At 45.9% G+C, this 22,900-nt stretch overlaps 1 protein-coding gene and 1 long non-coding RNA gene across 2 annotated transcripts in view; one reads left to right on the top strand and one right to left on the bottom strand.

Moving 5' to 3' along the window:
- The window catches only part of LOC126868873 (uncharacterized), a 102,479-nt gene that overhangs the window by 18,602 nt on the left and 60,977 nt on the right, over positions 1–22,900 (bottom strand). Inside the window, exon 2 of the long non-coding RNA XR_007690765.1 lies at positions 67–194. This is a non-coding gene — a long non-coding RNA (uncharacterized LOC126868873). The remainder of the gene's footprint in view (positions 1–66; positions 195–22,900) is intronic.
- The window catches only part of LOC126868864 (LIM domain only protein 3-like), a 70,481-nt gene continuing 48,199 nt past the window's right edge, over positions 619–22,900 (top strand). Inside the window, exon 1 of the mRNA XM_050624810.1 lies at positions 619–1,032. The gene's annotated coding sequence lies outside the window, so the exon portion shown is untranslated. The remainder of the gene's footprint in view (positions 1,033–22,900) is intronic.

The following is a 22,900-nucleotide window of genomic DNA, read 5'->3' as shown; positions in this document are numbered from 1 at the left end:
ACGAAAGCTACGAGGCAGATGTACATAATCTATATCTTCCAAATAACAAACAAAGAAAACACTTACAGAAAAGTAGCGAAGCTGTTTCTCGCCGATACATCTTCTATTCGAATTTATTTCGCCGAATCTTCGCCGTCGTTAAAATTCAAGACCGTTCGAGCAGACAATAAAATCCCTTCGCCATCCATGATTCCCTGTAACACCATTCAAAAGTTCAGAGCATACTACGTGGCAAAAAGTTCGATGAATAATACGGTGACGGGTCGCATTAACTATCGGCCCGTGTCCTCCAGGGTCTTCGGCGTCGTTAGTTTCCCTTAATTACCGCGCTTGCCTCTATACCCCCTACCCCACCCTGGCTGGCAGCCTCTGGATCGAAGAAGTCAGTTCGCAAGTTCTCGAAGCTGGAACGGGAGAGAGCGGTTCTCACGCTCGTTAGAAGCTTAAGGAAAAAGCACGTTAGGGGTGGGATAGGCTAGGAATGTGGACACCCACGAAGACGTGCCCCTTTCGGGATGTCCTATCGTCACCCCGAGCTTATTCCGCCCCTTAAGTTCTGGCCACACCCGCAATCATGCGCAGTTTCCACCCATCGGCCAATGAAAGCTCGAGAGCTTGCAAGCTCTGCTGAACGGCTTTCGAGCCGAGCCACTCCGACAAACACCACGTGCCACGCGGCCGAGTTGCACGTGCGTCCGCGGAGCTGTCGAGCTTTTGCGCGTCGTGGCCGTGAGTCGAGCCCTCCAATCGACGCGTCTTTTGAGGGACGAACGTCGTGTACCGGTATCTCTGTTGATTTTTCTGTTCTTCTTTCATCCAGACACACCCTGTTCCCTTTACTTGCGTCGTTGATCGTTGTACACATTAGTTCGTTATTGCACTGTTTCGTTTTCTATGCTGAAGAGAAAAATCGTCTAGCTGACGACACAGAGGAAGACACCGAGACTTCACGGTCCTGAACAGGCTGGCAGAGCGGGGCCCAAACGTAATCGGGCAGAGGCAGTTGAAAACTTTGAGAGAACCACGAAGAACGTAAGTAAGAGTTTCTTTATTTCTACAATACGATTAGAGTTCGTTTGGATGAGAATCGAAGGTGGCAGCGGACGTGAGAATTGATCGTGACAAGCCTGGCCGATATTCAACAGTTGGTCCTTCTTTTATCTTCCAAAACTCGACCCTTCGTGCTACCCCTGCGTCGAGCCCTTAACAGGTTCGCTCTTACGTCACCCTCGATTCTTGTAGCAGTAGATCGTACCTCTTGGGTAAGAGGTTGTCGACAGCTTTCGTTTTGTAAAATAAATACTACTGGGACGCGGTGACATCATATTTAGAACATATATATCGTTACTTTTAATAAATATTCCATTTTAATACTAAAAATCTCAATTTACCGTCTTGTCGAGTCGACAGAAAATTTTGTTTCGTTCTTTCCATTACGAAAGGTACACAATTCAAAAAGAGCATCGTCGTGAAATCTCGAAACACGTAAAAGCAAACAGCTAAACGAAAAAAAGGCAGTAGCCACGAGAAACAGACGTCGCGCGTAAAACGACGGAACCGCATTTATCGCGTTTATCCGCGTAATTCTTTTCGCGGTCCGGCCGGATGCTGGCGGAGGAATTCGCGAGCTGTGGGCAGTAGGTGTGGCCATAGGTGTAACATATTTATGTTGTGAACCGGCCGAGTGCGGGCAATAAATAGCGAGCGCACGACCGGCCACGGCGGGGGGTGTGATGGCGCGGGGAAGGCAGGTACGAAGCGTAGGGGTAGTCCGTCGAGGCGCGGGGTTAGAACGATTACGCTTTCCAAACCCCTGGTCGTTCGACCGCGTCACTGGCACCGCCACTGGCACCACCATCGGCACCACCACCGTATCTACCCCCGCGTCGCCCACACCCCCATGTATGTCCTATCACCATCTGTCTTTCTCTCTTTCTTTCACCCTGTCCCGTGTCTCGCGTTTCGTCCCCGCTTAACCCTACCAACCCTTTTGCTCACCTACATCCCCCTGTCCCGTTCCAGCGGAGGCTGTATGGTGCCCGAACAATCCTATTCGTTTGTTTCCAGCCCGTATGCACGCATATACGAAGGCATGCAATTTCGCGTTAGGAATGCGCGAACGAGCGCATCGCAGACAATGTTTGGGGTGGACGGAGTACGAGGCGTGCTTCTTTGGAAAATGCCATGGCGAGAGGGTTTTAGGACGACCAGAGGGGTTGGAATACTGTCTGGTCCGTTTATACGCTTCAACCTCCTAAAGAAAAAACAATTTTCGTTGCTCTTGTTCACCACGATGTTACACAGTAAGATGTCCGTACCTGGGTTCTCGGTATTGGTTGTTTCAAATATCCGTGGGTAACCGCAGTTGGAAAAAATAAATACGGAACGAAATGTGTATACACGAAGGTACGAATAACGTTGCATCGCGTAGCCATTCATTTTATTTTACCTTATCCCATAGATATTATCACATAACGTTCATTACTATAATTTTACCGCTACATCGTATTAAATTAAATACGCTACACCATAAGTAATAACATACTACCAAGTTGTAATATACTTATGGTTATCTACTAATCGTGGAAGAGTTTGAAACTTATCCCCCGCGATCTCATTTATTGATTTATCTCATTTAACGAGAAATAAATAAAATTAAAATAAAATTCAAATTAATTTACATAAAAATTGGACAAACGTGTCGTGTACAGTGACAATTTAGATCAGGTGAATGACGAGTACGCAAGTGGTAGAACGGAATCGCCTGTACAGACAGACGCGAAAGCACGCGTACGCGGCCTCGAGTCACGGCTATGCAGGCCATCTTAGGAAGCGAGCACCCCTCGGCATTCCAGCGATCTCGACCGATCGAGAATCGAAGGATAACAGGAACGCGGCGCCGAGTGGCCGCGTGTGTGTCGGCTGTCCGGCAATCCTAATGATGCATATCTCTCCTCGGCCCGTTATGTCTTGAATGTCACGACGATGCGATATCTGGCGGACCGGTATCGGTCGGTGAGGCTGTTGCTGGGGGTCAGTGGGGGGATTGAACAACGGGAGAAGCACGAAAGCTAGCCGGAATCAGGGTGGTATATGGTCGCAATGAGGTTGAGAGCTTGCGGCCGGATGCCAGTCTAACCATGTCTAGCGTACGTTTACTTGCAAGCTTGCCAGACGCTCGTACGCATCGCCAGCATCCGAGCAATGCGACTCAAGAGTCCGCGTCGCCGCTGACGATGCACTTCAAGATGCAGTCTCTTGGTAAGCACGCTCCTACCCTCAGGATTGGCCCGTTCGTCGTCCGCCAATCTGCATCAGGGTGTTTTAACGTAAACGTGACTTGGCGTGTATAGAGAAGAGGAATCACGCTGATTCGTGCTTGAGATGCTCGAATTTTTAGATTATACTTTTTCGACAAACGTTCTGGGTATTAGATTCTATATAGGATGCATCTTGTTTAAAGTTGACGTACGTGGCGGGGGAATGATGCTAGACTTTTCAAGGGATGCTTCCTACGAACAAGCGTCCTTCATAGTAACTTTTTAAGGAACAGTACCGACTGTATTAGGAGGTAGAAAGAATTCTTATGGGATGTTCAAACAGGTACTCTTATTATGAGATTGCTTAGAGTGCGTTCTATTTGGTGTTGACCTCCATAGAAAAGGTATAATGGAAACTGAGAAATAAAAGAATTTTCTTAAACGATAATTTCTAGGTTCTCACGATATTTGGTTCCGTATAGGATATATTTCACTTACCGTTGAAGTATAGTAACGAGGACAGTTAAAATTAAATTGCAGATTCTGCACTTCGACAAATCGTTTCTTTTTCTCTCTTTCTGTCTTTCTCCTTCTCTCTCTCTCTTTCTCGAGTTATTATTTCTGTGGTTGGAATTCATTCGTGCGAAAAATAAACGAAAACGCGGTGTCACCACTTCTTCACCTTTAAACGCGTTATTCCTTTCAGAGAGGAGGCGTGGTCGCCAGCTCTACATTCGATGGAATGGAAAAACGCGAATTCCATTTAGCATACAAACGCGGGCCCACGCAAATGAATTTTATAAGTGTCCTTTTCGCGAGAACACGCGCGTATTTCGACGCTTTGGCTGCGTTAACCCGGCGGGATTCGAGGACGCGCGATGGGTAATAGGCGGCCGCGAACGAAATTTCCACCCTCCTGTTCCCTGCGCCGGCCACCCCCTCGCGCGGCACGGTGTGTGCGTACACCTCGCGCATTCCGCAGCGAGATTGCGCAAAAATCGGGCAAAACAAACGCAACTAATTTAACTGCTTTCGAACAATTAATCCGAAGCATTTAATTTAATTGCGCCGCAGCCCGTCGAGACCGGGCAGCGTCAGTTGAAACAACAACCGATGCGAGACCCGGCCGGAATTTTCGGCTCGTCGCGCTTGACTCGAATTCTTTCGGATGCAAACAACCGAAAAAAAATATACACGCGCCTCTGCACGAGCGAAATCAAACAGCGACCCATGGATATCGAAAGATGTAAACCGAATATCGAATCGACGAGTCGAAGGAAATCGTGCAAGTAAAAGTCTCATGGACGATGAACGTCGAACTTCAAAAATACGGCTGTATTTTCATATAGGGGAGAAAAAAAATTGAAAGTAGTTACACCGAGATGGAAGAAGATCGAGAGAATCGCGTACAGGAGTTTCGGACGTTGGTGGAGAACGAGCTAGTGGGTAGGTGTAATTAATAGCAAACCCGTATAAATCAGAGACAGGCTGGATACAGGTTGGTATGCGCCGTTCCCGATGCGGGATTATGCCCAGAGGGGCGGTTACCCCACGACCCGCTAATTTTTCAAACGGCCGCCATAATGGTCCCGGCTAATTACTGATTTTTATCTCCACGAGTCGGTACTGTGAGAAAGAGTCGTTCGACCATGAGGAGAGGGACAGAGAGAAAAAAAATTGAGCGAAAGAGACGAACGCAGAGAGGGTGGGATAGGGAGGCTACGGAAGAAGAATTGGATTCGGGTCAACGCTCGTTCTGTATTGCGATTTTAAACGGCTGAGAAATTTTCTGCAGTAACACGGTATATAGTTTCGCCCTGTTCCAAAGATAGTCGGAACGATCAAAACACGTTTTTAACGATTTTATCGAACTTTCGTGATAGCTAAAATGTTCGTTTAACCCTTTTGGCGAGTTTTATTTTCCACGATAACGTTAAAACAAAATAACCAACTTTCGTCGAATAACCAACACTTATCGTAAGAAAGTTAGAGCGAGTGAATAGTTTGGAAGCCTGTGGCGTTAATGCTACCGATCGCTGTTAGTCGGATGCCGCTTGGAAACTTACCGAATTCACAGGAGAATTGTTGTTCACGTGTACGGGACGTTTCAAGTTACACATCGACCGCGTATTTTGCGCGGGTGAATACAGCTAACTACCCCCAAACACCTATGTACTTAACGTAACCCATGTAAGCTCACGCTAGAACAAATTTACCCCCTGAAACCCCCGAGACGGGTCGCGTCTCTTCCGACCATCCACTTCGAGTCCCTTCTCACCCCCCTAATTCTCCTATGGAACACCGATGTTATGAAGTTGTGTTGAACTTTTCGCAAGCATAGTTTGCAGAACACCCTCGGGTGACTGCAAGGCTTACCTTGGCTCGTGACATATATCTACGCGCAGTTCTAACAAACCGTCGCGGAAACTGAGGGCGGGTCACGAAAACGAGGGGTGAGTCGCACGAAATTTGCGGAAGAACGCGTCAACCGCGCGTGGCTCTCTTTCGATTTCGACCACGTCCCTCTGGAAAAGTCTGCAATTCTCGTATCAGCTACCTGTTGCCCGGCCACTATGTCAATCGACATGTCAATGCGATAATTCTGCTTTTAATGAAATTCACAACGCCGACGCATGTGTTTGATTTTGGAAATGATGTTATTCAACTCCCTTGCGCAACAAAGCGTACAATCTTGCGTAACAAAGATGCAAATCGGCCCGGCTATTAAACTCTTGGAAAATTCTGCTTTCGTGATATCTCGTCACTTCGCCCACGGAAGAAATTATTAATGCTAAATTCGACGATTTGCTTAATTCCTGTAATTTTTGTCTAACTTAGTATTGCGAAGACTTTGCTTATTTTCCCCGAATACGACTCGTGACGTGGCTTGTTTTTCGAACGGTAGCGTACGTACGTGTCGCGTATGCAGCCGAAACAACGCACGCGTTAGGAATTCTCGGCACGGCAGTCGGAGCCAACAGGCCCGGTAGAAACTTACGGGCCAACTTTGAGGGGGGTAACAGCATTACAACGTTATTAGATTTACCGCAAGCACCTACCCCCGAGGCACTCCAGCACATTACACACATAGCCGTTCTGAAGTATAAGTAACCCTAAAGCGGTAGAGCTAAAGCCCAGCTCGTGGTCCCGGTGTCTTGTACCTTAAATTATGCGCGTGTGCCCGCAGGTACGAATGAGAGGCATTCCTTCGTACTTTACCCCTTTGTGTTACCCCTTTCGATCGTGCTCGTATTCGAAATTTCAATTGCGAATTTTCAAGGAAGGACAACGTCAAAATCGTTGAATTATTCACGAAGTGAAAAGAAAGAAAGAAAGAAAGAAGAGCGAATACAGAGAAGAGTGAAATGAAAGAAAGAAAAAAGAACAGAAAGTACAATGGAGATAGAACGGCGAACGGGCCATAGAACGAGAAAGAGAGAACGGTAGAAATTTCGGTGCGAGTAGCTATTGAGTAGCTACCCTTAAGATAAGGGTGACTTCACCCCGTCCCTCATACGTTTCCGCTATCTGACGCTAAACGGCACCGCTGCTCGTGGCCTTCCACGTAAAAGGGATGGTCCTGGCAGGATGGTTCTACATAATACACCGGCACATTACTGTCGAAACCCCATTAGATAAGCGGAATTTAGAACGGCGAGACAGGATTTTTGTACGGACGACGTACGTGAAAAATCACCCGAACGCTCAGCTTCGCCGCGGATAATTTTCTTCTCGTTTTTGCGTCTGCGGTACGTTTCGAACGAAGATCCTCCTTTTAATCACACTGCTTTGCTGCGTCTTTCTCCTTGCTATTTGTCTGCGTTGTCGCAACATCGTGGTAAAAATACGAGTGGGAAAAGTAGAAGATGATTTTTCAAATTTGGAATAAAATCGAAAATCGATTTCTTCCGCGACACGTTTAAAAGGACGAAAGCTTCTCTTCGTGGATAGTCGATGGATAGTCGATCTGTTATCGCGGCAAACTGGCATCAGCGAAACTGATTTCAAAAGCGAGAAGATGGGATCCACGCAACAAAAGCCTTTACACGTCTCGCCCCCTCCATCGGCTCATTTAAGGCTAACTGTCCACAACGGGGGTGCAAACTACCCTTATCTGCGGACGTTTATGCCCACGCCTTATCTAGCAACCCCGGACTGCTTCGTGCTTGCTAACAACTAGGTATTCTCTCTTCCAAGCCAATCTCCTTCCTCGAACAAAACGACCTTAAGTTCTCCCGTCTCTCTTGCTCCACCTACCCAGCTTTGTCATTTATTTCGCGTCTTCTCTGTGCTCCACTTTGCTCTGGGTTTATTTCAATTTCCTCCGAGTGTTATTTTTAAAATGTCAAACGAAACGTAGCTTCTCTTAAAACACTTACATCGTAGGAAGTTGCGATTATTTATTCAACGAATTTAAATTGTTTGTTAAAGAACATCTACTATGCAAAAGGATGGCGATGATTTTCAGCCAAACATTATAACGCGTGTCTCTTGATAAGTATTTAAATGTCGATGTTCCTTCGCGAAACTATTTCTCGTATTCTGAAAACCAACAATCTGTTCATCTTCTGTATTGAAAAATATTTATCGAAAATCTGCTTTGGCAGTAAAGATCAACGGAATAACAGCAGCCGTGTTAGAATCGATCTTCGAAGCAATGTTCCTTTTATTTTTCTTTCTCTACAAATCTAACGACAGGAGAGGTTAGGAAACAATAGCGCAATTTGGTTCCGCGCAAATCCATAGAGAGGAACGGAGAAGGTGGCGATACGGAAAATCGAAAGGTACGATGTTCCTTATCTCGCAAGTTCCCTCAGCCGGGTTGGAAGAACGGTTGTCGAGAGACTGAGGGTCGCTGGCCGGAGGATGTTGCGGTGAAAACAAAGACGTTACTCGTCCCCTATCTAGGGTTGTAAAATAACCGTCGAACGAGAGCAAAACAGCGGGAGGCAGGGGTAGTAATAAATGAGATAAGCTTGGGATAGATTCTTGCGGGAGCAGAAGGCATTATCGATGCGTTTCGTCGAATTCCTTCCTTTCGTTTCAATCCGACTACCCCCCCCCCTTTTTCTACGATCTAACATCGTCAGGGTATGCGTTCAACGAACAAACGAAACTACAAAAAATAAAAAATACATATTTCAACTCTACAAGTTTCCTAGATTCTCTCCAATTTATACATTTTTTTTTTTTTTTTTTTTTTTTTTGTTACCATAGAGAAACATACAGGGGCAAAATTGGAAAACACGAACGGAGCTCGATTCGTGGAAAATAAAAACACGTTGTTCCCAGCTGGTGCTCGTGCCTCGCGTCCCGGGAATATTACAAACAACCGGCCGATTTTCCGCTGATTTTCCTGACTGAAACGCGCATAGCCGCGTATTGGTATATCGAACTAATTGGAAGTCTTAATAGCACTCGACGTAATAACGCTGTCGGTATCCAGGCGTGTGCATCATATCGATTGGAATCTACAACGGACCCCTCTTGTTTTCAGCCCGCTCTTCCGTGCACTCGATCTACCTCCGTCGACTGGTAGCGAATCAACAAACGGGACTGATTTGATTTCATTCATTAATTCCGAGCGACTTCGTTCGCTTCGATTTAAGTTCATGCGTACTTGAACGCGTTTGCGGCTGTGGGTCGTTCGGTGATTTCGCACGTGCCGCACGCTACGGGGACAATTCCGTCCTCCGCCGAGGGTCGCAAGGATATTTTTAACCGAACTCGACGCCTATTTAACCTACCGAGCAATGTTTTCGATATTTTTGAAAGATTCGATAAACCGATTCAGCAAATACGAAAATAGCTCCGTTAGGCGAGTTATTTTTCATACTCAATTTAATACCGACTTGATAAAAACAGAATAATTTGCGTTCCGCTGAATATAGAATCGCGGCTGCAGCCCGTCACCTCGATGATTTAATTAACCATATATTCTTTCCAAATTGCGTATCGATTTTAACATTATCCTCGGGTCACGTCGGAAATATTACCTCGAAAGTTATAACAGGTTGAGAGATTTTCTCAACTTGGCCGAACGATTTCATAGAATTTCCTTTTTGGCCGATGCCGAGAGAAACACGTACCACGCGCAAAGAAGAAAGACACGTCTATTGACATCCCGTAACCGTGCCGTGATTTAATATAAACTGCACAAAGCTCCACCTTTGATAGTCAGATATGAAATACTCCGGACCGAGGAGTGCCCTTTCGAAGACAGCCTGCCCCTGCTGGAGGGTGCGTTCGAGAGTCTGGTCGGACTGCATCAAGCGGTGATATCTTTCTCCTCCTTCGTCTGTCTCGAGGTCGAATATTCTTGTAGCAAAGGGGCTCTACCAGCTTCCAGTCTTTCAAACATACGAATATGAAAGATACGTTGGAATGTTTGGACCTTTATCGTGGACGAATGTCACGTGTCCAAATGCCGAGATTCACGCTTGATATAATACCAGTCGTACATTGTAGCGAATCGAACAATCAACTAGAAAAAGATGTGTCACGCGATAAACGATAGTTCAAACGATTTTCGTGAGAATCTTTTCTTACGAACTATGAATTTATTAAAAATTTCAAGGTACCCTTGGAGGTCTGTAGAGACTGCTGCTCGAAAGTTTCGGGTCGTTTCCAAATAGAAATGAAAAATAATAGTTTAGTATTTCTTATTTTTAGTAGGTTTTAAAAGTAACCTTTCAGTAGGTTAAAGAACTTGTCATTGTTTGCTGCACAAAATCGAATACGAAGACAGGAAATTAACAATTACCGTGTGGAGAAATAAATCATCGAAATATCTCAGCATGGATTAATACGTTTCTATTTAACGACCAAAATTCGTATTAATTAATGATTATTTTCTCCTTATCAATTAAATGATTCTAAACTATCAAACGGTAGTGCAGCTAACCAAGTGATATGCCATTTCTTTGTCAGCGCAGAGAAAGCTAAAACACACAGCGGATTCAAAAAGAAAGCGGTTTTCTCTGATAGACGATGGTCCCGCGCGCGTAACAGCCGCTTCAACGGCAGACTTTGATCCTTTATTACATTTTTACAAGCGATTACATTGGCCAGCCGCTGGCGATTCTTTGGGGCGACCTTATTTTCCTCGGCCGAGGACGATCCACCGCGATCGCTTGGCATGATCTACCCTGCCACGGTCTTACCCATCCCTCCGTAACGAAGTTCCAACGAAGGAAGATATTGTTCTTGTTTGTAGCGAAGTTAACTCGAGTTCCGACTCAACCGTGGCTCACTCGCCCCTAATTAGGTTTAAGGGATTATAGAATTGCCTGGCAAAGTCGATTACGAGATTGGAACGGCCGACGGAAGGGCGGACGACGAAGAAGTAGCCGGAGAGTTTTCAAGACACGAAGCCTCTGCGAGCTGAAATTTATCGGATTTCGCGAAACGCGGCAAAGCTAGCTTTGAAGAGAGAGAGCGTGCAAAATATAATCAAAGGCTTGAGTAACTTTCTCGTCCATTTCACCCTTGAATACCGTTAAAGAAGGACGAAATTATTCCATTTCCTCTCTGCTTCTTTTCCTTCGTTTCGGTTACTAAACCGAAACTAGAAAACTTCCAGTTACCACGAAATAATAAAAACACCAGTCCTATTATTTCTTATGGAAAATTAGTTTGCCATCGAAATTTCACCATCGAAATCCTTTCCATCGGCGAGAAGCCAATCAAGGCTCGCCTACGGTTCAAAGCGACTCGGAACTTTTTCATCGAAGTCAGAACTCGCAGGTACGGTATTAAGAGCCGAGGTTGGTGAAGCGAGCCTCTAATTGAAAGCCGTCAAAGTGGTTAACGGGAAATCATAGGTTCCGGTGAAGAGAGACGCGTGCGACGAGCTGCGAGCGGAAGGTCGCGGGAAGGCACCGTTGACGGATCAGCCGACGCTCTGCTGTTGGAAATAGAGGGGTGGGTTACGGCGGTGCGGACACAGAGAGGGAGAAGGGCGGGTAAAGAGAAAGGGACGAGGGTTAGCAATTTTAAACAGTCTCCGGCGACTCGATCGTCCAGCATAGCGTAGTCCGGCTAGTGAGGCTGAGCGTGCAATGATTGATGCCAGGCCGACCGGTATGGAGGGGTGAAAGTGAGGAAGGCTAGAGGATCGGTCCTACGGCCTGGGGAAATTTAATTAACGTAAATGCCGCCGCCACGGCCGGCGTTACACGCCGTGTGTGGCAATCGCTCATATGCAACTGGCCCCTATCCCCCCACGAACCCTCTCTACCTTCAAACTCATCCCACACGGAGCCTCCTCCTTCCCTCTCCGTCCACTGGCTATCCTACTGTTCACCCTCTCGCGATTCACCCTCTTTGTTTCTCTCGATCTCCTCTTTCTCTGTCCCATCGTCGACGTGAACGCCGCGCGCGTTCAAACCTTTCCCCCAAGCACATCCACGCACGTTGCCGCGTGCGTTGGCCTGATCGGCCAGCTGGGGGTTATTAAACGTTTCGAACAGGGGTAAGGGGCTTCGATTGCGGGCCGATTGATGGATCTTGGATCCTGTGTTGCCTCGATCGACCAAATATCCGCGATCTCGTGGACCGCGATAAGTGAACGGGTTACGGCGCCCCTGGAAATAGTTCGCTGCCGCGCAACGAGCACGTATCGGTGTTTCCCTTTGGTTATTTGTTTGGCTTGATTATTACGTTTCGTCATGGTTGTGGCGAAGAAGATTTAAAAAACGAGAAACGAGGGAGACTTTTAACGTCGATATCGAGTAGGTATCGCAGAAAATAACGCATCGAACGATCGGACGCAACGCCGACCGAGACCTCCGTGCAACGAAACACTTTGTAAATAAAAGAGGTAAACGCAAAAGGAAATCGATCGATCGTCAAATACGCGTGTCTAAGATCGAACGATCGTTTCTCCAGTGGCGATTGTCAAACAGCGTTTTTGCCAGGCTTTGTACACGTAAGTATCGCGAGGTAACGGCTGCTGCGGTGCGTGAGAGTGGGGTGGCTTCGTTCGAGGTCGAGATAGGCCGTGAAGGGTGAAGTGGGACGCGGGGCACGTAATGGCCGCGGCACGTGGTGCGTGCCCCCATTAAACCGATCGCACTCTGGATTGATTTTCAGCCTTTCGGCATTTGATGCGAACAAACTTCGTTGTCGGTATAATTGAATCGCCGCGAGTGTCTACCTGACTCGAACGCAAATTAACCGGAACGCGAATCGCGGCGTCGTGAGTTCACGACCAAGGGTGGATGCGGACAGGAGAAAAAGAATTCGTTCCTGTTCGATACAAGAACGCGCGTAACACGATGATCTAATTATTCTCGCTCGTTGCCGACCGATTCTTTGACGATTACCAACGGCTCGTCCGGTTCGCTGAACTCATTCTTCGATCGAGTCCACTCGAATCTAATTCTCTGCCAGAGCAGCTTTCTATCGTAACTTCGTTACCCGTTTTATTTCCAACGATTTAATAGCTTTACAATTTTAATCGTGGACCGCCGAGTCGATTGATCAGAAAGGGGTAGAACGGCGGTTGATCCCGTTCGACGATCGTCGAATCAGGTGGACCAGTCGATTCGAAGGGGTGAACGAGTTCGGGACGAAAGTGCAACGTGGCAGCATGCGAGCAAGCAGCAGAATGCATTCGTGCGGTCTGCGGACCGTAACTGCTAATTAGCGCATACAGGTCTGTATGGCAGGCTCGAGGGTTGGACGACTGCCGGTGCAGGCTACGCAATGCGCCCCTTTATTAAATACCATCGAAATTAAAATTATAATTGCATTCGCTAACCCAGGGGGGTTAACAGCGTCCGTGCGCGCGATACTTCTTTGCGCGGTCGTTCCCCTTTGCCGCAGTCCCCCTATCGCGGAGGATTTGCGAAGAATTAAAAACAGGGAAAGATGGTTCGAATCAAAGGGGAGAACACGAATTTCTGTATTTAAAAAGGAGTAACCCTTACGAACATATCGCATCAAAAATAAAGATCGTCCGTGATAAAAAGGAAATCAAACGCTCTTACTAGAAATTAGTTGGTGAAACGGATACGCGTTGCCAGGCACAGAGGTTGTAAAGCGCTTCTTGAAACGTCGATAGTAACGAGTGGTAATAGTACCGTTGGATATTCTAATTAGGGATAACACGAGCCGCTACTTTGGCAGTCGAGTAAGGCATATGCCGATGAGATTGTAGGTGGAAACGATGCTGAAGCCAGAAACGGCGGAGGTAGAGGCAACGGCAGTAGGTTGTATAGCCCCTGTCAGCCACTGTGCCACTGACGGCTCGCTAATTGCTCGACCAACCTCTAATCCTCCGAGCTGCCCCTGCCTCCGCGTTCTGCCACCCTTCAAATCCAAATCCATCCCTTCGTAACGGCCGATACTCTCCGGTGCTTTCAGAATTGCGAGCATACATTCGAATATCGTGTGTATGATAACGAAATTTCTCAGCGAACGATCGGAATAACTGCACGCAACTTCGATCGAGATTTCTCATCGATCGTGCACGGTGTGAATAGAAACCAACCCTCGTTATCCCCTCTCGCAGGGGATCCGCGTTTCTCTCGTTTCACTAGGCCGGTCCACTAGAATTCGAAATTGCCTCGTCTATCCGCCGCTCGGTGGCTGTATCAATGCGATCATGATAAAAGGGAGAAAATTCCATTTAGGATCGTTCGAATTGTTTTGCGGTCAAGCCGGTTTTCCCGTGTTATCGATTCGATTTTATATCGACACTTTGAACCAACTTGTCTTGCTCGTTTTGCACTTTTAAGGAGGAAATAATAAGAGAAAACAAATATAGAGAAATTTCGGGTCCTAGCGTAGTTCATAGGTCGAAGGATAGATAGGCTGGTCACGGCCCGGAAATGAAAAAATTGCAAGTTGCACGGAGCGCAAAACGCTCCTGTGTGAAATCGATCGTCGTGACCGCGCGAACGAATGGGCGAGTAAGCGAACGAGCGTATCAAGGGTCGGTACGGTCGCGAATTAATCGAGCATATAATCGATGTGCGCCTGTCGATATATATGTATGTATATGGAAACCATCCGCCTGGTCACCCTCGTGAACTCGGGCCCCTCTATCGTTAGTCAACAGTGCACGCGGTAACGCTAATTTCTGTAGCGGACGTGTCCTCCTGCTTCGTTAAAAAACGTTCAATACTCTCCATGTATACTTACTTCTCCACCTTACGTTAGGTAATTACCGTACAAATGACCATCACCTAGTATTTATTACGAAGGAGCTCTGTCGTCGAACGTTCGCTCGAATAATTGTAATTAGAGTGGGACTTTTGACTATTACTCATCTACCTACAAACATTATTTCAAATATCTCGATTAACCTCGATTTAGAAATTTCATTATTACTCATCGATCTACATATCCGTAAAGCATTTTTACCATAATTATATTCTACAAATGTTTTTCAATCGATCGTTTTCGTTAAATTACCTCAGTACGTAACTTCGTATACGGTGCATTTCCTCGCGCGTAGGTTATGAACAGTTGAAAATTCGACGATTAGATCGAACAGGACGCTTACCAATTCTTCTATTCCGACAACCGGGACAAATCGCAAGGTATCGAGGATCGATCGACGAAAGGATGGAAAAGGGGACGCGGCTGGGCCGATTGGTTGAAATTAAGAGCATCGAATGACATCATCGCGATATCTAGCGCATCTCCGCGGCCGCGAACGAGAACTGGCTGTCGGCCGGACACGGTAGCACGATAGCACGATCGTAGTCGCAAATTTATATCTGATTTTCCGGCAGGACGGAAATCAGGCAACGGCGCAAAATTGATCTGCCTTCTGATTTATTACCACGAACTAATAAAGCCAATATCGAGCGTGGCCCGCGGCATTCTACGGAACACGACCGATAGGTAGCCGTATCGCGGCACCCGCTACCGCGACTAGTTCAAATCCATACTTTACAAAAGCCACACGGCCCTGTGATTTCGATGTCGCGTCAACGTATACCGTTAGTGTGGTGGCAGCCGCGACGATCGACCACGATACTGCGACCGATAAACGCGTCGAATCGTGGATTAGTGGCTGCCACGAATCGAACGATGTTCTCTTTTTTCGGGGAGGCAAGCGACGTTCGAAAATTCAGAAATCCACGGCTGAGCCGTCTCCGCTTAGTTTTCGTTCCCTCGGTTCAGCGTGCACGTTTAATTCGGGCGATATTTTATTTCGACTCGCCGTCCACGGGTTCGAATATCAATAACTTTTCGACCGGCACAGTTGGAAGCACGTTTCAACGTTGTTCAAGCCATATCGCGACGTAATTTCATTCTGCCCTGCTGAAAATAGTTTCGTTATCACGGCCGTACAATTCCCGTGTCTTCGCGTTTCTGCACACCGTTCAAAATTTATACTTTTCACGCGGTCGGATTCGTAACGCGGCAAACGGCCCGAACCTGTCCGTTCGTCGAATAATGTTCCTCGCACTGCCAACACTCCGCCACCGATTCCCTGACAAACTAAATTAAACGACGACGAATCGTTCCATTCTATTCGCGCTATCAAAAACAAGTCATCCTGTTAATTTTCACTTACGAGATTTCGCGCGCGTGATCTCGATGGTCGAACGGATCGATGGATTTTGCGCGTTTCGATAACGCGTTGTTATTTTTTACAGCCGTGCCATCGACCGATAGAAACTCGGCATAGGGGCAATTGGATTTGGTGAACGTAGACGCGTGATTCCTAAGGATTCACCGATTTTTCACGACGGCTATTCTGTGTTGGCTCGGATCGATTTCCTTCGTTTCGTGTATTTATCGTCGGGGCGATTTAAATCTTTCGCGACAGCCAATACGATCTTGGCGACCGAAACGACGTGCACGATCCCCGTGGAAGCTTAACAGGCAGACTGTAATTAAAAATGCAATCGGCAACGAGCTCGTCCAGTCGTCCTCGTGTATAGGAAGATAAAGGAAAATTAGTAGCCGACGTGATTGGTAGGATCGTACGGGGATCTTTGAAGCATTTGTCAAGTCCCCTGGACAAATGAACGAAATTGCAAGAAAATAGTTCCTTCTACGTAGAAGTTGCGCGATATTTGTATATTGTTGGAGAAATATTTTTATTCCGGATTGTATATAATATCGGAAATTCATTCCTTAAAACCGATAGCCGAGAAAGATTAGAAAATCGGCAACGAATAATACGTTCATGAATGGTACCCGTAGTAAAAATAATATATCTCGATGTCATGCGCTGCTTTGATGTGAAATTAAATTGGCAAGGAAATGACTCGAATTTTATGAGTATTTGATAAGTTTCATTACAACGAAAATCTTCAAGAATTTCTAACCGCATTTCAAACAAACGATATACATTCTTGACACAATCTGAAACCTGGATCTCAAATGGATATTTCATGCGTTACAACAGGCTATTAATCCTAGCATTCGTTAAAACTATCGTCTTCCTACGGTCGAAACGTTCGTTACAGATTAAATGTCAGCAAACGAAGAAAAAATATCCAAACACACGGTGCAACGATTACAACCGATAGAAACCGAAATCGCGAGCAAAGGGGTTGAAAGAGCGGAATGAGAGAAAGGAAACAGCAGGACAGGGTCGAGGATAAGCAGCATTATCGCTCGAAGGGATTTCAGATGCTATTTAAATCGGCACGCCGGATCGCGTATATTATATTTCTCCGTTCCATTTGCGTGAAACGTAAAATTAATTAAACAGCTGATACGTCGTGCCAGCGGCAGAGAACCACCTCGTGCAGCCTCTGCCCGGAGGCAGGGGCACACGCCGGGAAAACAAACACATCCCCTTCTGGAAATAGGTTCAGGCCGACCAGAGCAGATTTTCAATTTACGCCGGGCCGCTCTAAGGGGATGTAAAAACGCGTTGCTCGCTCCGGTGCATTCTGCTCCGTTGCGCGGAATACGTCAGCGTGCATACCTGTCAACGTGGCTCAGCGATAAGGAGAACCTGCCGAGTGGTGTGCAACAAAGTAAAAATCGATTCGGTCAAACGGACGAGTTAATCGAATCGGCAAGTTCTGACTAACCGTCGAATTCGACGTTGCACTGTGAAAAGCCACCGACAGTCGGTACTACCCCTTTCGAACGTAACCGTCGCTGTACGGCGATGTTCACGGTAGAATTGATCGAAATAAGCTGATTGATTTTTCAGTTAACAAGTATGCAGAGGTATAGTCTTTGACTATCGAATTAGGATCGCGCGGAATTTTTCTCTCTTTCTTTTTTAAATAAGACTGAGAGATTAGAAGATCTGTGATAATAAAGTTCGTCGATTACAAGAACGCGATGTACGTGTGCATAATTTATGTCTTCTTTCCTGGTCTTTGTTACACCTTAAGTATCTCTCTGATATATGCGTGTTATATTATACACTTCACTTATATTTTATCAAATATCTTGAATTTTTTTCTTCCTATCTGTTCGCAATTTTGAGTGGCCGTTCGTTTATGGCAGGGGCAGGCCCATTCCTTTCTTTAGGAAATTCCGAATTACATGTCCTGTCCATGTAAACCTAATGACTCCGAGGTCGGGTAAAAAACCCCGGAAAAAGCACAACCGGGAAGGCACGACGGACAGATGAAACCCAACGGCTGGTAGGGAGAATCAGCAACGTAGGAGGACAGTTTATCAACAGACATCGCACCGTGCGGATAAAATACTTCACTCTCAACAAGATCTTACCGCCGCCGTGTCCATAGCATCACACTTTACTTTTCTACAACAAGTGCAAATAGTTTATTCTAACACTCGATCTATTAAACCTCCTGCACTTTGAGCATTAAGTCATTCGAGGTACGCGATATTGACCGATCGGTTTGACCTGACCGGTTGCTCTTTAGTCGAGAATTCGCAACAGTATCAATACGATGATCTGAGATGAGCAAGTAACTGAAACAAACTTCGGATTTCTTTAACGGCATTCAAGTTAGACTTAGCTAACAATGAGATTTTTGCAATATTCTTCTATGAAGGAAACTTCGTGACACGCGTGTGACAATAATTTCATCGCTACAAATACGTTATAATCTATGTATTTAATAGTATATGTGATACAACCAAGAACAATTTACCATTCATAACACAGTGTTGTAGTTGGAAAATTGAGTTCTGCACGTGGTCCTAATTCAATGACCAGGGGCTGTGCTATGTTGCAGCATAGTATGTGTGGCAATTGCGAACAGCGTGAAGATTGTTTAATAAAGACAGGGGGTTGCAGTAGCAGGTCGAAAATGGTACGCGAAAGGAGATTTGTCGCTGTAAACGAGAAGGGTGCAGGCGCCATTCCTAATAGCGCGCGTTTTACCTACACGCCGAATTCGCAAATTACATTTGCATGTATCCGCGCCTCCCCGAGACAATTTGGCCTCATAAACATAATTAATGGCGGAGCATTAATTCAGAGATTTTTCGCCGGTTGCGAACACATGTTACCGTGCGCCACCAACTGTCTCGCAATTTAGCTAAATAATTACCAAACTTGCTCTCCGCGGACGACGACGCATTGCCAGCCGCCGACGAAACTTCATTGGTAACGGAGTCGTACGTACCACTGTCGCATTGTTTACGACTTCTTGCCAGTGAGATTTATCTTCCATTCTTTCAAAATATCACACAAATTGTACGATATGGTACATCTTGCTCTTATTGGCGTGTCTGTCTACTTAAACCATCTAAGAATCGAGGAATTGAAATGGTAAACGATGTACGATAAGTGTCAAAAACGAGTAGACGATTTCTTTAGTAGATAAGAATATAAACTCCATATACGAAATATGACGAAGGAAACTGTATTTTAGCTCTTAGGGCCATCGCAAGATAGGACTACGATAAGTAAGCAGCGATTAAAGCGTAGTTAAAAGAGATGACAGTACAATCTTGCAAGTAAATTAATGTAACTTTTTTACGAATACCATTCGTCCTTCGTATAAATCTACGAAGATGATAGGAGCTAAAGGAAACAAAGAAGCATCTTTCGAAGCATCTCTACTTTTACCATTTACGCCATTCGCTTTCCGTGACTAGAAAAGTAAACTTAACGCTTCGAGAGAAGATTACAAATCGTCCTTGGTACCGTTCGTGTCTAATCAACCGCCAATCGACATCCAAGATAAAAATGTCCAACTGGAAGAAATTTGCTGTTCCTCGCGAAAGAACGTGGCAAGAACGCGTGACCAAAGCTCGTCAGAATTTTAACCCGTGGTAAAATCACACTTAAGCGTTAGAGTTGATGGCTCAACAGAAGCCGACAGTGTGGCCATTCGCGTGTGTTAAAGGCAAGGCATATACGTGTATATATGGACCCTTGTCCCGAAGCAGGGCTGCCATCCTAAGCCGGCTTGACTAATTGGTAGCGTTATAATCATGGGTACACGGTTAGGTTGGTATTACCGCAAGTTATAGCCCCGTCTCCACATCGGCGACCGCCACGCACATTCACGCGTAAGAGGGGTGCTTAATGACCCCGCCGTTTACGCAAATTTTCCCATTATGCGACGCGGTTTTGGCCCGCAAAACGGAACGATCCTGGCGACCGTCGGAACGAGCGTCATTTTCTTCAACTACGAGGGAGATTAAGGCTTTTCGAAACCGCGAACACCGCTTTTGACGTTGCCTCGTCGGCACCTCGCACACTATCGCGCGTTCCCGGGACTATTCATTCAATCCTCAATACGGAAACGGCCAGAACATCTACGTTTGTGCACGATCCTCGTTAAACCGCGCACTCTTCGCGCTTTCATTTGTCGCCGTTTGTGATCGTACCTTGTATCAAGTTGTCAATTAACTAAGGAGCGATACGTTGGAACTCTACAGTTCCAAATTATTCTTATTTCAACCATTTCTAAGAGGTGACAGCTCTTTGTGATTTTTATTCCTTGATAGATTCGTAATATGGAAAACGCAAGGATCATAAAGCGATTGTGTGTCAACTAAATTACGTTCTTCGGTCATTTAATCTTTCGACGGTACAGTAAAGTAAATTCAGAACAAACGAATTAGAAAATAATTATTAGCTAGAGGTTTTGCGTGTCCCATGCTAGTAGGAAACTACTGCATTACGTATAATAATATTCAAGATACTACACAGTTATAGTACCATACTGTGAAGAAGTCAAATCCTATTATTATTTTTTACTCTTTGGCATACTGATTTCGCAGTGAAATAGTGCACGAAGAATTTTTTCGCCGCGGAGAGTACTCTGTATCTACGGTAGTCGCGAGCGATCCGATTTTCGGTACACGTAGACGCAGCCGTTTGGTCACGCGAGATATTGATAATAAAAAATCGCAGGATATAAAATAATTCAAACAAATGCGCTCGCACGAGGAACGGTCCTGCCACGATATATTCCGGCGGGCTTATCCGCGTCCGGTCATTCATATACGTGGGAAAAAAAGTGACGCTCTAATGGCCGGCTATCTGTAACGGTTAGGAAGTGGGGAGATTTGTTGATGCCAGCTCAAAGAAGGGGAAAAAGGAATATTCTCTTCGTTGGCTGTCGTTTGACATTTACCGATATCGTGCGATATTCGCCTGTCATAACGACGAAGAAATAACGACGAGCGTGCACTATCGCGACATTTTACTGCGTTATTATATTCATGGATACGAAAATTGGATAGTTGGAAAGTAAACGGAATTACGAAAACGCGATTACTATAACGAAATCACCGTAGAAGGAAATAAATGCTGGTACAAAACGTGAAAAGGTTCGAGGAAACTTCATATCAGCGTACTGCGATGTCCCATCGGTTCGAATCCCGTGGGTGTGATCGCTGCTAACTAAACTTGTAAATCTCTCTGACCGACCTCTGGCTAGCGCGGGGCTAGAGCCTATTCCAACTGACCAGAACGCATTTGTCTATCTTACGAGCGTGGTAAACGGCGCCTGTGGAAAATCAGTCGTGCTGTAATCTTCGTTGCTTCGATCGAAACTAACTTTTAGCCAAACAATCGAGAAACATATCGCCTCTGTGAGCAGAGAGAAAGAGAGAGAGCATGGAACGATAGTCGAAGATCGATCAAGCGGATCAAGATAGTTAGGTAGTTCTCCATCACGAAGTTAGGTATACGTAAGTGGAAGAATTTCGTGGTAGGCGCAGTTTCGGAGAAGATTGTCGCGACGTCGGGGCATTAGAAACAAAAGCTGGGCAAACGAGAAGTTACGAGGGCTCTTTATACCTCTGCCTTCGCATCCGGTTGTCTCGCGTATTATGACTGATGTCTTAGTTAACCTCGTTGCGGCGAGGCGCTCGAGGCTTTAATGCCAACGAACGAGAGAAAAAAGGAAGAAACCAGGCGAGAGATACGCGAGCACTTGTGTCAGCCGCGCTCCATGCTTCGCCCCCGAAATTGTGAGGGATGGTTATGGTGCAGCGTGCACGCGATACGATCCCGCGAGCGCTCACAAATCAAAGCTGCCGCACGCATTTGCGTCATCTTTCTGCTCGAACCAAGGAATATCGCAAAAAGTTTCAAACCCAGTTCTCCGATCGCTCCACCTGCTCGTATATTGCCATTTCGTGGAAATCGACCTGTGGCTGAGGTACATACATACCCGTCGTTACACTTTAATCATTTGTTGAAGCGGTCACCACTTCTAAGAAAACTCCACATCTGGTCTTTTTAGTTTTCTCAAGCACCGAAGCCATCGACAGCGTATAAACAATAGACTGGGACGAAGGCAGACCATAGACAGTAGACAAACGACGATGGCTTCGGGGTTTTCGGTTATAGGGTAACTGCTGGAGTACGGATCGGGACCAGCTCAAATTATATTCCTACTTTTAGTTACACTTCTGTATTAAAATATATTTTCTACTTTACAATTTATCCAACGCGTTCCTCTGTTCATACATCTAATAACCTCAACACCCTTGACTCGTAGTAATTGCAAGATTCGATATTACGCATGGGGCGTCTACCGGCTAACTTTTCATGTATCGAAAATATTGAAGCGTCAATCTTTAAACATCGTCGTGTTGAACGTTAACGGGATACGAAATACAAGTAGCTCCATAAACGTTTGATTTATCGTCGATTACCATATAAATGGCTCTCGAGTTTGATACGTCGAAGACACGAAAACAGTTTAATATAGATGTTATGGATTCTACCCTGATCGCGAATAATTAACGAGTATTTAATATTTTCGCAGCGGCTGCGGCCGACCGGTATCACGTAACTCCGACCCCTTTTTCTCGGTGGTTTTTTTATTCGCGCCTCGAGCTCTAATCGCCGCCTCGTATCCCGCGGTAATATTTAATTTTTAATCCAAGCGTATTCAAATGCGGCCGGGCTCGCTCTTCGTGGCGCTCTTAATGGGTATACAATTTATTCCCTGGCCACGGCTTATTTTACATTTTATGCTAAATAAGCGTCCCGGCTACGCGCGTCGTCTATACTCACGCCAACAATTAATTACACACTGCGTGCCGTTGGGAAGCACGGTTGTTACTTCTATAAAAAATAAACAAAGGAATTGCCGCGTCGATGGCCGATTAACCGGCAACTTCCCGGCCATTCGCCAAACCAGAAAATGCTTTCTCCTTTGGTTATATACCGCGTATTAAATAAGACGAGGAACAGCACGCTCGAATACCATCCGAAGTGCATTATCTTCTCACGGACCCTTGCCCGAAAGTTCGAGGGGGTT

The sequence above is a fragment of the Bombus huntii genome, chromosome 8, assembly GCF_024542735.1.
Source record: "Bombus huntii isolate Logan2020A chromosome 8, iyBomHunt1.1, whole genome shotgun sequence".
Taxonomy (NCBI): Eukaryota; Metazoa; Arthropoda; class Insecta; order Hymenoptera; family Apidae; genus Bombus; species Bombus huntii.
Note: the sequence above shows the minus strand (reverse complement) of the source record. Positions and strands in the feature narration are given on the sequence as shown.